This window comes from Gymnoscopelus microlampas (assembly GCF_963454915.1).
Source record: "Gymnoscopelus microlampas genome assembly, chromosome: 6".
Classification (NCBI taxonomy): Eukaryota; Metazoa; Chordata; class Actinopteri; order Myctophiformes; family Myctophidae; genus Gymnoscopelus; species Gymnoscopelus microlampas.
The window spans coordinates 24,833,265-24,846,318 of record NC_139943.1 but is presented as its reverse complement, the minus strand read 5'-3'; the positions used below and the strand labels follow the sequence as shown (position 1 = coordinate 24,846,318).

Here is a 13,054-nt window from a genome sequence, read left to right as displayed (position 1 = left end):
GATTAGTGTCATCAGCTAGGGGCCAGCCCTAAACCCCCCCGGCCCTCCTGTCATGCAGGGTAAATCCAAGTGTGCGTTTGTGTGGGTGTGTGTATGCATCACTGCAGCCAAGCCAACAGGAAACACCGGAATCTCCACCAATTAACATCAACATGATGGAGCAGACGACATTTAAGATGTTGATATGTTCCCTCCTCTCACCTTTAGTTTAAAAATTATTTGCACTCTCTTTCTCTCTGCCTCTCTCTCTCACTCACTACTTATTGTGAGGTTAAAAGCCATGATTCTTTTGGCATGATTTTGAACTCCATATGTGTGAAGTGTTTCATGATCCTTGGATCAAACCAAGTGACCAAATGATAACATACATCACCATATATCCAGAATATAAGACCATCAAAAACAAAATGAAGCAGATTTCCTCAATCCCAGAAGTGAATTTAAACAGAGGGGGGGGATCTCTGCTGGACATTGGCATACTGGCTGAACTCAACAGGTTGATTTGCATAACACTATCACTCAGTCCTCCTATATTTAGCCCTTCCACCTCAACACACTGGCTCACTATAAAAGGCACATTAGTTAGCGAAGCCTATGTCAGAGAGAGAGAGAGAGAGAGAGAGAGAGAGAGAGAGATTTGAGAACAAAAATTGCTTGGCCTTGTCACAGACATGATAATGTGCAATAACAGTAAGAGTACATTTGCCATAGATCTAAAGTAATCATTACATGATGTGCTTACATCTTTGCCTAAGTGGGTACTACAACATGGCATGCTGTAGTATCCACTTATTCCATTCGCAGAATGAGTTTCACCTCACAGTTTGTTGCAAGCAGCCCTGGTAAAAACGATACCAATGCAAAGACATCTGGTCGATTTCTAGGCCAGAAACCATGAGTACACTGTGCATGATGCAAGGGTCTTAAATGGATACATCATTCACTTTTCTTCCATTAAATGAACTGGAAAATACAAAGAACAGGGACTTTCCACTTTCTCCAGTTCTTGCCCAGCAAGGCCTCCCAAAACACCCCATAAAAAAAACGACATAATGAAAAATACCATAAAACTAGCAATAAAACTAGTATATTGTATGATTACCGTGCAGGTATAAGAGTAAGAGGTTCTTAGCAAGGAGTGTACTGGGTGGTACCGGGGAGTACAATAACATTTAAAGAGTTTCAAGTGCAGACTCCCTGCCTCTCTCCCCTACAGCTCTCTGGCTTTAGGGGATTCAAGATATAATGTGGGTAAACAAACACACTGGTATTCAACGACTGTATGAACGAACAAACGCCTTGAGCACCCACAGTTTGTTTTACCGTGATACAAAAAGGGATAAAGATTTACTGAGTACATTATTTAACTCTTTCTGAAGCCCTGACATACAGAAGCCTGAGGCATTGAAATACCAAGCACCAGATGCAAAGACCAGTGTCAGCAAGTCACCACTGTAAAACAACACGTCAACACTGCTTACTGTACATATGAAAGATGCTGACCGCCTCATATGACAGCTGGAGCAGGCCAGTCAGTTATCATTAAGCAAAAAGGGCCAATGGAAAGCACTGTGATTAATGAGTTAGCCAATCAGTCTGTGTTTTCGTTCTTAAAGTTACACGTGTTTGTACTTAAGGTGACACGGGCAAAGCATCACATGGAGTATTGTTGCATTGACACAAACAGGCATACACGCCTGTCAACGGGACAGCCGTACATTATGTGTGTGTGCAGTACATGTGGATGCACCTGCATGCTATGCTACTCTATTGTGCCTGCATGATATGCATATCTGTTGGTGTGCGAGAACTTGTGACATGGGGGCCTGTTGCATAATGCACACGGTATCCTTGTTTCATAGTCTGCACTAATGTGCACAGGCGTTTGTTTATGTTTTCTTACTGAAGCTCCGTTTCAACAGCTACTGTATGTTGTATATTGTCAACAGTTTACTAATAAATGTATGGCCTCCTGTGAGGACAATTCCCTTCAATAGCCTAGAAGATGAAAAACTCCAACCATGGGCCAGCAACAGTGAACAGGAAAACGTCCATCCCTGCATTGCCTGCCATCATGTATGACAAAACATCATGTGTAGCCTTCAGTGAGGTACACACACAGGTAAGCATCCGGACCAGGAGAGTAGGGTTACTCTCTAAGTCAAAGTCTCAAACCACTATGACCAGAGCAGAGACAGATCATATTACGGTATAACGTTACAGCTACACAAGGCTCCTGTGTGTGTGTGTGTGTGTGTGTGTGTGTGTGTGTGTGTGTGTGTGTGTGTGTGTGTGTGTGTGTGTGTGTGTGTGTGTGTGTGTGTGTGTGTGTGTGTGTGTGTATTCTAGGGTCTCAGGAGCAGGTCCGGGTAAATGTCATGCACCAGCGAAAGCACATTTTGGTTGGTGAGTCACACACACACAGCCTAACCAATACAAGACAGAGGTTGATATATGCTGAGTTAAGGACACTGCCTGCCTGAACCCAGTGCGATACCAAATCCTATAGTACTTAAGAGACTAGTCTATGACGTCAGTACTATGATGTCATATTGATGACCTCAGGGAGCTATATGGGTATAAGGGACACAGACAGACTTGCCCAATGCCTCGCTCACATCACTCGAGTCTCCCCTGTCTTACACTTCTGGTTGGTAGGAATATCTTCAGGTATGCTATAAGCTCTTCTTATCAATGAGATGGCTGACCCCTTTGGTGATGTCATCAACACAACGTCAGCAAGTATGATGACATCAAGGATCCCCATATCTACATTAGTCAATTAGTCGGGGCAGATACACACATGGTTTTCTTGAGTATTTTTGCCACTTATATTGGTACAGCGCACAAACATTAAACAAAGCTTGGCCAATCCATGAAGCCAGTGGGTGGGTTTGGCCAATCAGGGAAGCTGATGCCTGCTGAGATCAACAGATGCACACATGCACCCCACACACACACACACACACACACACACACACACACACACACTCTAGTGGATTTTCGGCCGCCAGTCTCACCAAATTCCCATTTGGCATAACACATCCCCGGGTCATCGCCGACACATGCCAAGTTTTTAGGTCAGGGGTCCCGAGTTATGCCCGGGAGAGGTAGGCAGAGGTGTTCAAGTGACTTGAGTAAAATTCATTCAGTAATACATCCATAATCCTATTACATAACTGGAAACATGCCAGAACCCCTATGCTCAAAGAATGAGGAAAATATTTTATGAGATTATATGAGATTATATCATACAAATATATGTTGGGAAGAATTAAAAGACACAAAATTAAGGAAAAATTAAAGACATGGGATCGATTCTGGATTGATGTGAATCTTAGAAAGTCATACTGTGAAACTTTTTCAATCAAAAAACGTTATTTTTGATATAATCTTTTACTGGTATATTTTTCATGATAACCATTCCACATCAATGTGTCTCTAAACACAATTTTAGTCACCTTGACACAGGCAAACAACGCAGGCACCAGAAATGTAAAGGACATTTATTTATTTATTCATTTTAAAGTGAATACATTCCGTTTCTGATAACGTTGCTGTTGCTTTCCAAAATATCCTTGGTGCAAGAATCCTGCAGCATTTCTTTTGGAGCAGACTTCTGTGGTTTTGTTTTGAACTGAATCCATTGAATCAGTGTTCTCTCCACTGCCAAATAAATAACTGCCAGCGATTTTTCGATTTTCTTACATTTTCAAGTAGTCACAGAATATTTATCTCCAGTATGATCAATCTCCTGATGTTGCTAATCATGGAGGGTTTCACTGTGCTTCCGCAAAAAAAAATGTCATGGCGACCTCCCGTTCGCTTGTTATACGCCGTTGAAAATAGCATGTCTCGCCAAAAATACACACAGGAGCCGAGATACAGGTTATTTCCCAAACAAATTAACCAGGAAGTGAATGGAGCAGTAAATCTTCGGATCACGTTATCTCCTGGTTCTTTGTGAAAAAACGAAGAAAAAAAAATATATATATATTATTTTTTTAAATAAAAAAATAAATAAAAAGTCGTCATAAGTCGTCCTTGGCAGTGAGGGCGTTGTGACGATGTCTCGTCATAAGTCGTACTTGGCAGTAGCAGACTATAGACAGGCGTAAGGAGGTGTCGCCAAAAAGACTACTAAAATAAATGTTGACTTTAAATGAAAACAAAAACTTTGACCTTATCCATTCAAGTCTTCTATTTATTGTTGATACCTTTTTATTATTGGAATGTTTTGTATTTGTATTACTTGTAATTAATGTATGTATTCTAATCATTTAGATATTTATTTATTAATTAATATTTTTTTTATTTACCCAGGGGAGATTCACCGAGAACTAATACTCTTTTTCAGAAACGCCCTGCTTCACACTCACATCAAAACCTGGTAAAGTAGGTGCCCGCCCGGTACAACCAAAGTGTTATTATACTGTTGGCCACTGAGAAGCTCTGGAGCAGTTGGGTTCAGTGTCTTGCTCAAGGGCACTTCAGCGGTGTTGGGGGAGGAGTCAGAGGAATCGAATCGGGAACCTTTCGGTTAAAACTCGCACCTGTAACCAAAGTTTAGGCCACCGCTGCCCCAACCAAGTTGTAGAATGCAGTGTGTGTGTGTGTGTGTGTGTGTGTGTGTGTGTGTGTGTGTGTGTGTGTGTGTGTGTGTGTGTGTGTGTGTGTGTGTGTGTGTGTGTGTGTGTGTGTGTGTGACATCGATGTCTATTACATGCAGAAAATGACCTCGAAAAGGAACCTGGCCAGTAAGCCATTCTATAAGCGCTCCCAAAAGCCACTTCCTGCATTCCATTTATCTCTGTTTATTCTAGGATAGGGGGTGGTGAACCTCTACAGCGGCAGAACAGTAAAACACGTAAAATGTGGTACCTCTATGAAGGCTGCATCCCCTAATTCCTTGCATGAAACACAACCCCTACAAACAAACAGAAATACATGCCAGTCAGCGCAGTGCAGAGCATAAACCAACACAAATCGCAATGCACAGATTCCAAATCAAATATTTGAAATGCCCAAGATCTCCTGGCTTTATTTTTCTTACATTATCAGTTCAATTAACACTCATGCTTTTGATGTGTAGATCCTCTTCTAGCCATACAGAGGGAGACAACCATTGCCCAAATCCATGCAACCGAAAACTGGCAAAAACTTGCAAGCGTTGTCAAAACAGCTGAGCTGCACACTGTTGACTGTTTACTCTCTCCCTTCATCCTCTCTAATCCTGTTCCCGGTTTTAAAGTTCGATCTCCCTGTTTTGAAGAACTGCATTAGACAGAATCTCCCAAATTCACAATCCCTCCATTCTTCCCCTCCCTTCGTTTACGCTCTGCCTCTTCCATGAAATCTGTTAAAGAGGTTTTCCCACCTTGCCAGGGCACTTTGCCTCCCCCTGTCCTTCTCACCTTCCTCCAACCCTGTGTTCTTTCACCCACTTTAACCCCCACCGCCGCCACCTCTTCTATACCTCCTCGTTCCTGTTCAACAGGTTCTCCAGTCTGTTCCTCCTTTCCCACCCTCCTCTTAACCTACACCTCTTCTCTCCTTCCTCTCTCCTTTACCCTGTTTACCTTTTGTTCTGTTTGGTACTGTTTAGGACAGGTCTAATGGAGAAATAAGTCTACAGCAATGCTCACACTCCCGTCTCAGAATCGATCCAGGACCCATCCATTGTGTGTGAGACAATTAAGTTGAGAGACAGAGAGCGAGAGAAAGTCAGACCGAAAGAGAAAGAAAGAGAGAGACAGAGAGGCTTGGGTGGGCCCTTGTGCGTCTAATGAAGTAAGAGGGTTAGAACGGTCTTGCTTGCTACCGTCATTAAAATAAGCAGTCTCCAGCACACATACACACAATAATACTGCAGGTGCTACTGTGTACATTTGCTCTCCGTTCGCGCACGCACGCACGCACGCACGCACGCACACACACACACACACACACACACACACACACACACACACACACACACACACACACACACACACACACACACACACACACACACACACACACACACACACACACACACACACACACACACACACACACACACACACACACACACCTTGGCAAGCAGATACTATGCTCATCATACTGTGTGCACACAGACTGTAGAAAATTGAAACTGTCCTGACATGAAACCATGATGCTAGTCATGCTGAAGGCAGGAGGTTACACACAACAATAGTGATATCTGTTTAATTATTGGCTCTGCTCCTCCTGACGCACAATGTCATTCTACCAGTTTCACAATCACTCACTGTTTCCCTCACAACGCAAGGGCTGAGGGGGTGCAAGGACAAAAAGTAGACGACAAAGATAGAGAGAGAGAGTATCGGTCTGTGGCTCTGCCTGTCTGTTAACCACAAAGCTAATTATTTACATTGTGTTTTACTCAAGTCCACTTTCCTCTCTCTCGCCCTGTGTATTTGCCATTTAACCGCTTCCTGTCCCTCTCTCTGCTCTTCCTCAAGGCCCAGCCTCATTCCAGACAAACCAGAGTAGGTGAGTTTCTCTTCCGAGGCAGGCTTTCCTCCTTTTCCTCCACCCGTTTCACTCATCCCTCGTTCTCTTTACCTCATCTGTCTGAGACCCCAAGGATTAGAACAGCAGGGATCTTCTTTCCAGAGCATTCATTCACTTTAGTGGCTCTGTGCCAAATCATAAATGTGTGGCAACCAGGTAGCTTAGAAAATCGATGATACAAAAATTAGATGTCAGGATATATTTATAGTGAGAGTTGGACATACTCCACTGAGAATAATAGCAAGAAAGTAACCAATGTCCCTACTTCACCCTCTCTCTTCTCTGTCAGCAAACAGTAAATTGCACATGAGTTGACCCTGCAAACTTGTCCTTTAGTCTCTCACTCTCCTAATGTGATATTTCCACAAGCATCCCTTCATTCTTTTTACAGCTACTCTCAGCATATCTCTCTGTACTTTCCAGAATACAGTAAATCCTGAGTGTTAAATCAACACTCTTTTACATTGTAGTTCTGCAGAGGACAATTGGATAGAATACATAAAAGCATAGCAGCAGTGAGAAATGACAATCTGTGTTTTTTTTTCTTCTCACTTCCAAGTTCCCACTTGCTGACATTTCCTCTCCTCCCCTTCTCTTAAATAGTATAACAAATAATATCAAATAATATCATCTAATACACTTTAGTCATCTCACTTAGTCAGCATGCTCGCTCTCGCGCTCTCTCTCTCTCCCTCTCTCAGCAGAGAATTAAGATGCTTGTAATAGTCAATCTTTTTTAATTCTGTGCTCTGGGCTGTTTGCCCTCTCTCTCTCCTCTGCACCCTCTCCCCCTTATTCTTCTTCTTTCCTCTTGCATTTCCTTCCCTCTTTCAACAAAACCAGGAGATTACCATATACTACAATATGACTACCATGAGCTCACCAATGTTAGGTAACAGATTTATCATCTGAACTGATATGGCTGAAGAGAAAACCACTAATGTAAGGAAAGGAGTATATTCAACACTATTAACTATAATTTCAATATGTTTTCAGTTGTGTCATTTTAATGACATTAGCCATTGATGAGAGGCATCAGCACATTGTATCTGATGGCAGGGGCTACTTCAGTCGGCAGCCACAAAAGACTTTGCCCATATTCACAGCCCTTTCATGTGGCCTATCATGTGTGTGTTAGTTATTCTTGAACAAAATGATTCAAATGAGGTGAGACACATAAGCATCAGCAGCAGTGATATTGTATCATGAGCATCAGCAGCCCACCCCCCCCACCCCCCCAGTCGGAAATTGATGGTGTGCAATAACACAGCTTGTCTCAGTGAAGCTTTACATCGTTTATCAGCACCATGCTGACATGAAATAACAGAACAACTGAGAGAGAGAGTCACACAATCACTTCTACTATCCTACTACTGTGTTCATGTTTGCAAGCCAGTATTTGTTATTCAGAGTAAAAACCAATAGTAGAAGTGGTCTGTAATAATAGCATACTCCTACCAGTAAACCTGGAGTAGTAGGCTACTACAAGTTATGGGCATGCTTTACGTGGAAACTTTGTTATTTCGTTAAATCAAGTTCAGGCAGGTTGGTATCCAGAAAATTACAGGTAAGCTCAGGCTAGCTGCTGCTCATCTGTTATGGTCCCTGCGCACCTGTGGAATATGCAAATTCCTTGGTATGACTTTCAACGTCCATCTAACTGACACTTTACTGGCAATGGGTAAAAAGGCATGGTAAAATCATTCTGTAGGCTATTGGTTGAAATTCTCAACCTGCAGACAAACTTTTCCGATTGCTCAAGAATAAGCTTAATAGTACTTACGATATCCAAGTCCTCTGGAGAGCTCCAGCACCAAATCCTTCATTCAGCTGACTGGAGGCAGATAATACAACTTGTCTTCATACATACAGTAGGCTACGCACAAACCACACGGTGCTCGATCAAAAGAGAGAAAGAGCAGCGTCTTGATGTGTGTGTGGGTGTATGTTCGGCTCCACATCGGACGCGTCTCCGCGCTTTCCCTCAACAGGCACCTGCCATAGCCTCCTGTGGGCGTGCACAACACATCAGATCAGATCATAGCCTAACTTGCATGCTGATTGCGGGGTCGTAAGCCGATATATTATAACTCTATGGTCGTAGCTCTGGGGAAAAGATGGAAATAACATTTGACCTCAAAATAAATAAACAAACAAACTGTCTGAATACTTCTTTCTGCTCCATCGTTTTAAGTTCCCCAAGCCAACCCAGCAGCAGCCAGCCAGTATCTTCTCATGAAGTCTATTTTATTTTATTATTTTATTTTTTTCCTTTATTATTATCATTTTGTATGTATGTTTTACTTACTTGCCTACTTACTTACTTATTTTACAATGGGAGATTTTGTGGGGCAACTTTGTGAGGAATCGATCGTTTGAAAACTCAGTAAATAAATAAATAAATACAAACTTTAAAAAAAATAAAGCATATGTACTTACACAGCTGAGCTAACAACAGAGAGGTAAAAATGTGTTGTTTTTTTCCTCCACGTTTTTGAGACGACACAACATTGCCACCCAGTGACAGCCCAAATGTATCGCACTAGTCTTCTAGTCGAGAGAGAGAGAGAGAGAGAGAGAGAGAGAGAGAGAGAGAGAGAGAGAGAGAGAGAGAGAGAGAGAGAGAGAGAGAGAGTTTTGTTGTTGTCTATTTGTTTATGTTACAGTGTTCTGTTTTCTTTGTTTTTGGATGTTGTGTTTTATTTCTAGGGTGATTGTGAGGATATTATTACCACACCTTCTAAAGCAGTGGTTCTCTTCTCAACCTTTTCAGGCCCTGACCCCCCAAAATAATCATATTTGAACTGGGGACCCCCCACCCTGACAACAAGCACTTACTTGGAATGTAGGAGTTGAGGCATTCAATTGCCAAAAAGATAAATATTGTGAAAATAGCAGATCTACAAGGTCACAACTCCTCCCAACTTGCAGATCGGCTATTTTCTTATATTATTTGACAATTTGGCCAATGTTTGACCAGTTTCTACAGTAGCCTATAGTTTGTTGATTACTTTTGATGCAGTAATGGTCTTTTTTCTATCTTTCTTTTTTGAGGTATTAAAAAGGTCTCAAAAGTCCTTAAATTGTCACTTCACTGTCATCTGGGGACCCCCCCCCCGACTCCCGACCTAAAAAAAAAAAAAAAGACCATTAAAATATGAGGGAATTCTTCTGACTTTATAGCCTACAATAAAATCACTCCAGTCCAGGGTCATCCCAGAGGGATCTACTGAAAAGGACTCAACTGATTATTTCAGCACACACCTATAATACAATTAAATTCAATCAGTCATATTTATTTAAAGTTCCGAGATAAATTATAATTGTTGTGATGTATTTTGAACAGAATTTCCCTCTCATTTCTATAATGAACATGGTAAACATAGCCATAGAATGTAGCCTAGTTATATTATACTCGATGCGCCAGCTGGGGGCTCTCTTGACTGCAAGAGGTCACTGAGTACATTCTGTATGATTCGAGGATACAGGATAGGTGGGCACTAGGGACATCTGGGCACCTCGATGTAAAATTGCCTGTTAAGAGGATTTTAAACCCAAGAAAGCATTATGGCTTGTTTCCATTGGGGTCCTTTGTAATCAATTCATGTCAGCTATACATGATATGAACATGCACGGTACATCAGACTTAATTGTATCCTTCAACTTCTAGTTTATGCCCCAAAATGAATGGATATACAGGTTTTGTAGCAATTTGTAGAAATATTAGACCTTAATTGTCGAATGTTTAAGCATGTTCTAATCATGAATACTTTACTTTACTTAAAAACATTTTCCAAATATTTTATTGTTTAACATTTTGGAAAAAATAACCTATTTAACCCAGGTTCCCACTCTTCCTTACCTATCCTGTTACCCATTTGGAAATCATCACCTGCATCTGCATATAACACAGTCACATATTACTCTGTGTGTGTGTGTGTGTGTGTGTGTGTGTGTGTGTGTGTGTGTGTGTGTGTGTGTGTGTGTGTGTGTGTGTGTGTGTGTGTGTGTGTGTGTGTGTGTGTGTGTGTGTGCGTGTGCGCGTGTGCGTGTGCGTGTGCGTGTGCATGTGCATGCATGCGTGCGTGCATGTGTGTGTGAGAGAGAGATTATTATCAGACCAACATTTTGGCGACTCCATTGAAAATATCAGCACACCTCCTAAAGCAGTGGTTCTCTATCTCTTCTCAACCTTTTTAGGCCCTGACCCCCCCGAAATAATCATAGTTGAACTGGGGAACCCCCACCCTGACAACAAGCACTTGGAATGTAGGATTTGAGGCATTCAATTTTGTTTGGTTCCACGGATAAATATTGTGAAAATAGCAGATCTACAAGCTCACAACTCCTCCCAACTTGCAGATCGGCTATTTTCTTATATTATTTGACAATTTGGCCAATGTTTGACCAGTTTTTACAGTAGCCTATAGTTTGTTGATTAGGCTACTTTTAATGCAGTAATGGTCCTTTTTCTTTCTTTCTTTTTTGAGGTATTAAAAAGGTCTCAAAAGTCCTTAAATTGTCACTTCACTGTCATCTGGGGACCCCCCCCCCGACTCCCGACCTAAATAAAATAAAAATGACCATTAAAATATGAGGAAATTCTTCTGACTGTGGCCTACAATAAAATCACTCCAGTCCAGTCCAGGGTCATCCCAGAGGGATCTACTGAAAACGACTCAACTGGTTATTTCAGCACACACCTAAATAAAATTAAATACAATCAGTCAAATTTATTTAAAGTTCTAAGATAAATTATAATTGTTGTGATGTATTTTGAACAGAATTTCCCTCTCATTTCTATAATGAACATGGTAAACATAGTGTAGCATGGAGTGTAGCCTACACAACAACGTGAATGGATGGTTGCTGTACAGCTAATCTTTCGTCCTTTTTGGCCACTCTAAGCACCAGTACCGCAACAGCACGAATATAAGCGCAGCAAAATCCAAGCGGCGCCAGTCAAGCCCCCAGAACCAGTTATATTATACCTCAATGCGCCAGCTAGGGGGCTCTCTTGACAGCAAGAGGTCACTGAGTACATTCTGTATGATTCGAGGATACAGGATAGGTGGGCACTATAGGGACATCTGGGCACCTCAATGTAAAATTGCCTGTTAAGAGGATTTTAAACCCAAGAAATCATTATGGCTTGTTTCCATTGGGGTCCTTTGTAATCAATTCATCGATGTCGGCTATACATGATATGAACATGCACGGTACATCATTATCAGACTTAATTGTATCCTTCAACTTCTTGTTTATGCCCCAAAATGATTGATATGATATGAATGATATACAGGTTTTGTAGCAATTTGTAGCAATTGTAGAAATATTAGACCTTAATTGTCGAATGTTTAAGCATGTTCTAATCATGAATACTTTACTTTACTTAAAAACATTTTCCGAATATTTAATTTTTTTAACATTTTGGAAAAAATAGCCAATTTAACCCAAGTGCCCACTCTTCCTTACCTATCCTGTTACCCATTTGGAAATCATCACCTGCATATAACACAGTCACATATTACTTGGGTAGATTGTCTATGTCTATGTTAAAATGTGGACAATTTTCAGGTTATACTAGGCCTGTTACTATGTAAAGATATAATAATGTTGTAGGCCTAAACAAACAAACATAAAACATTTAATGTGTACAACAGTGTTGTAACAACACTGCTGTTAAACGAATATATGAAGCCATCAAAACTGCAACATCATTGCAACCCATATTATTAAGAAACATTGAAATACTTCTGAGCTTGTCTCAAATCTCAATGGTCAACAGAAATTGATGAGTGCTTATCTAAACAATTTATCCACACAACCACATTTTACCTTAATGTTTCAACCCGCATGGCAAGACAAATACAATCTGATGAAAAGCACTACCAATGATCATGTGTCAGTGTTTATTATTTTACAGTAGCCTATCTTGCTCTAAAATATTTTTGAATAATAATTTACAGCTGTGGTTCTCAAAGTGGGGTCCGGGGACCCACATGGGTCCTTGAGGGGGTTCCAGGAGGTCCCCAGCAAAATCAGCTAATATAGCAGCAAAATCAGTTTAACCACTTTAACCCCATATCGGTCTGTCTGTCTGTCTGTCTGTCTGTCTGTCTGTCTGTCTGTCTGTAGACTTCAACGAGACTTGCTCTTGCATGCTGCTTGCAACTCCTTTTAAATCTGAAAAGGGTCTAAAAAGTTTTTAAAAATGTACTTTTCACACATTATTGTATAAAGTTATTAGGCCAGGGGTCAATAGGAGTCCAACTCAATTGGATGGTTAGACTTTAAGCTATAGGCCAAGGGGCCATAATCCTGATGGCCTACAAAATCATGTGCACTGCTCCAACAACACACGCGTGGGGGGGGCACCCGCATACACACATAATACATAAACACGTCACGCACACGCCCAGTGACACACACCAGCGCACAATTAGCCTTTGCATTCCTGTTCCACCCTGGCTCTCGTTGGCCAACACGTTCTGCCAGTCATAACTCGCCGACCCGGACT

At 41.4% G+C, this 13,054-nt stretch overlaps 1 protein-coding gene across 7 annotated transcripts in view; it reads right to left on the bottom strand.

The window, feature by feature from the left end:
* The window catches only part of ppfibp2b (PPFIA binding protein 2b), a 78,006-nt gene extending 69,479 nt beyond the window's left edge, over positions 1-8,527 (bottom strand). For 3 of the 7 annotated variants that reach the window (XM_084059727.1, XM_084059728.1, XM_084059730.1), the window contains exon 1: positions 8,318-8,526. The gene's annotated coding sequence lies outside the window, so the exon portion shown is untranslated. Of the gene's footprint in view, positions 1-8,317 lie in introns of all 7 variants that reach the window. The other 4 variants (XM_084059726.1, XM_084059731.1, XM_084059729.1 and 1 more) reach the window with 2 other exon arrangements.
* Positions 8,528-13,054: the final 4,527 nt, after the last annotated feature.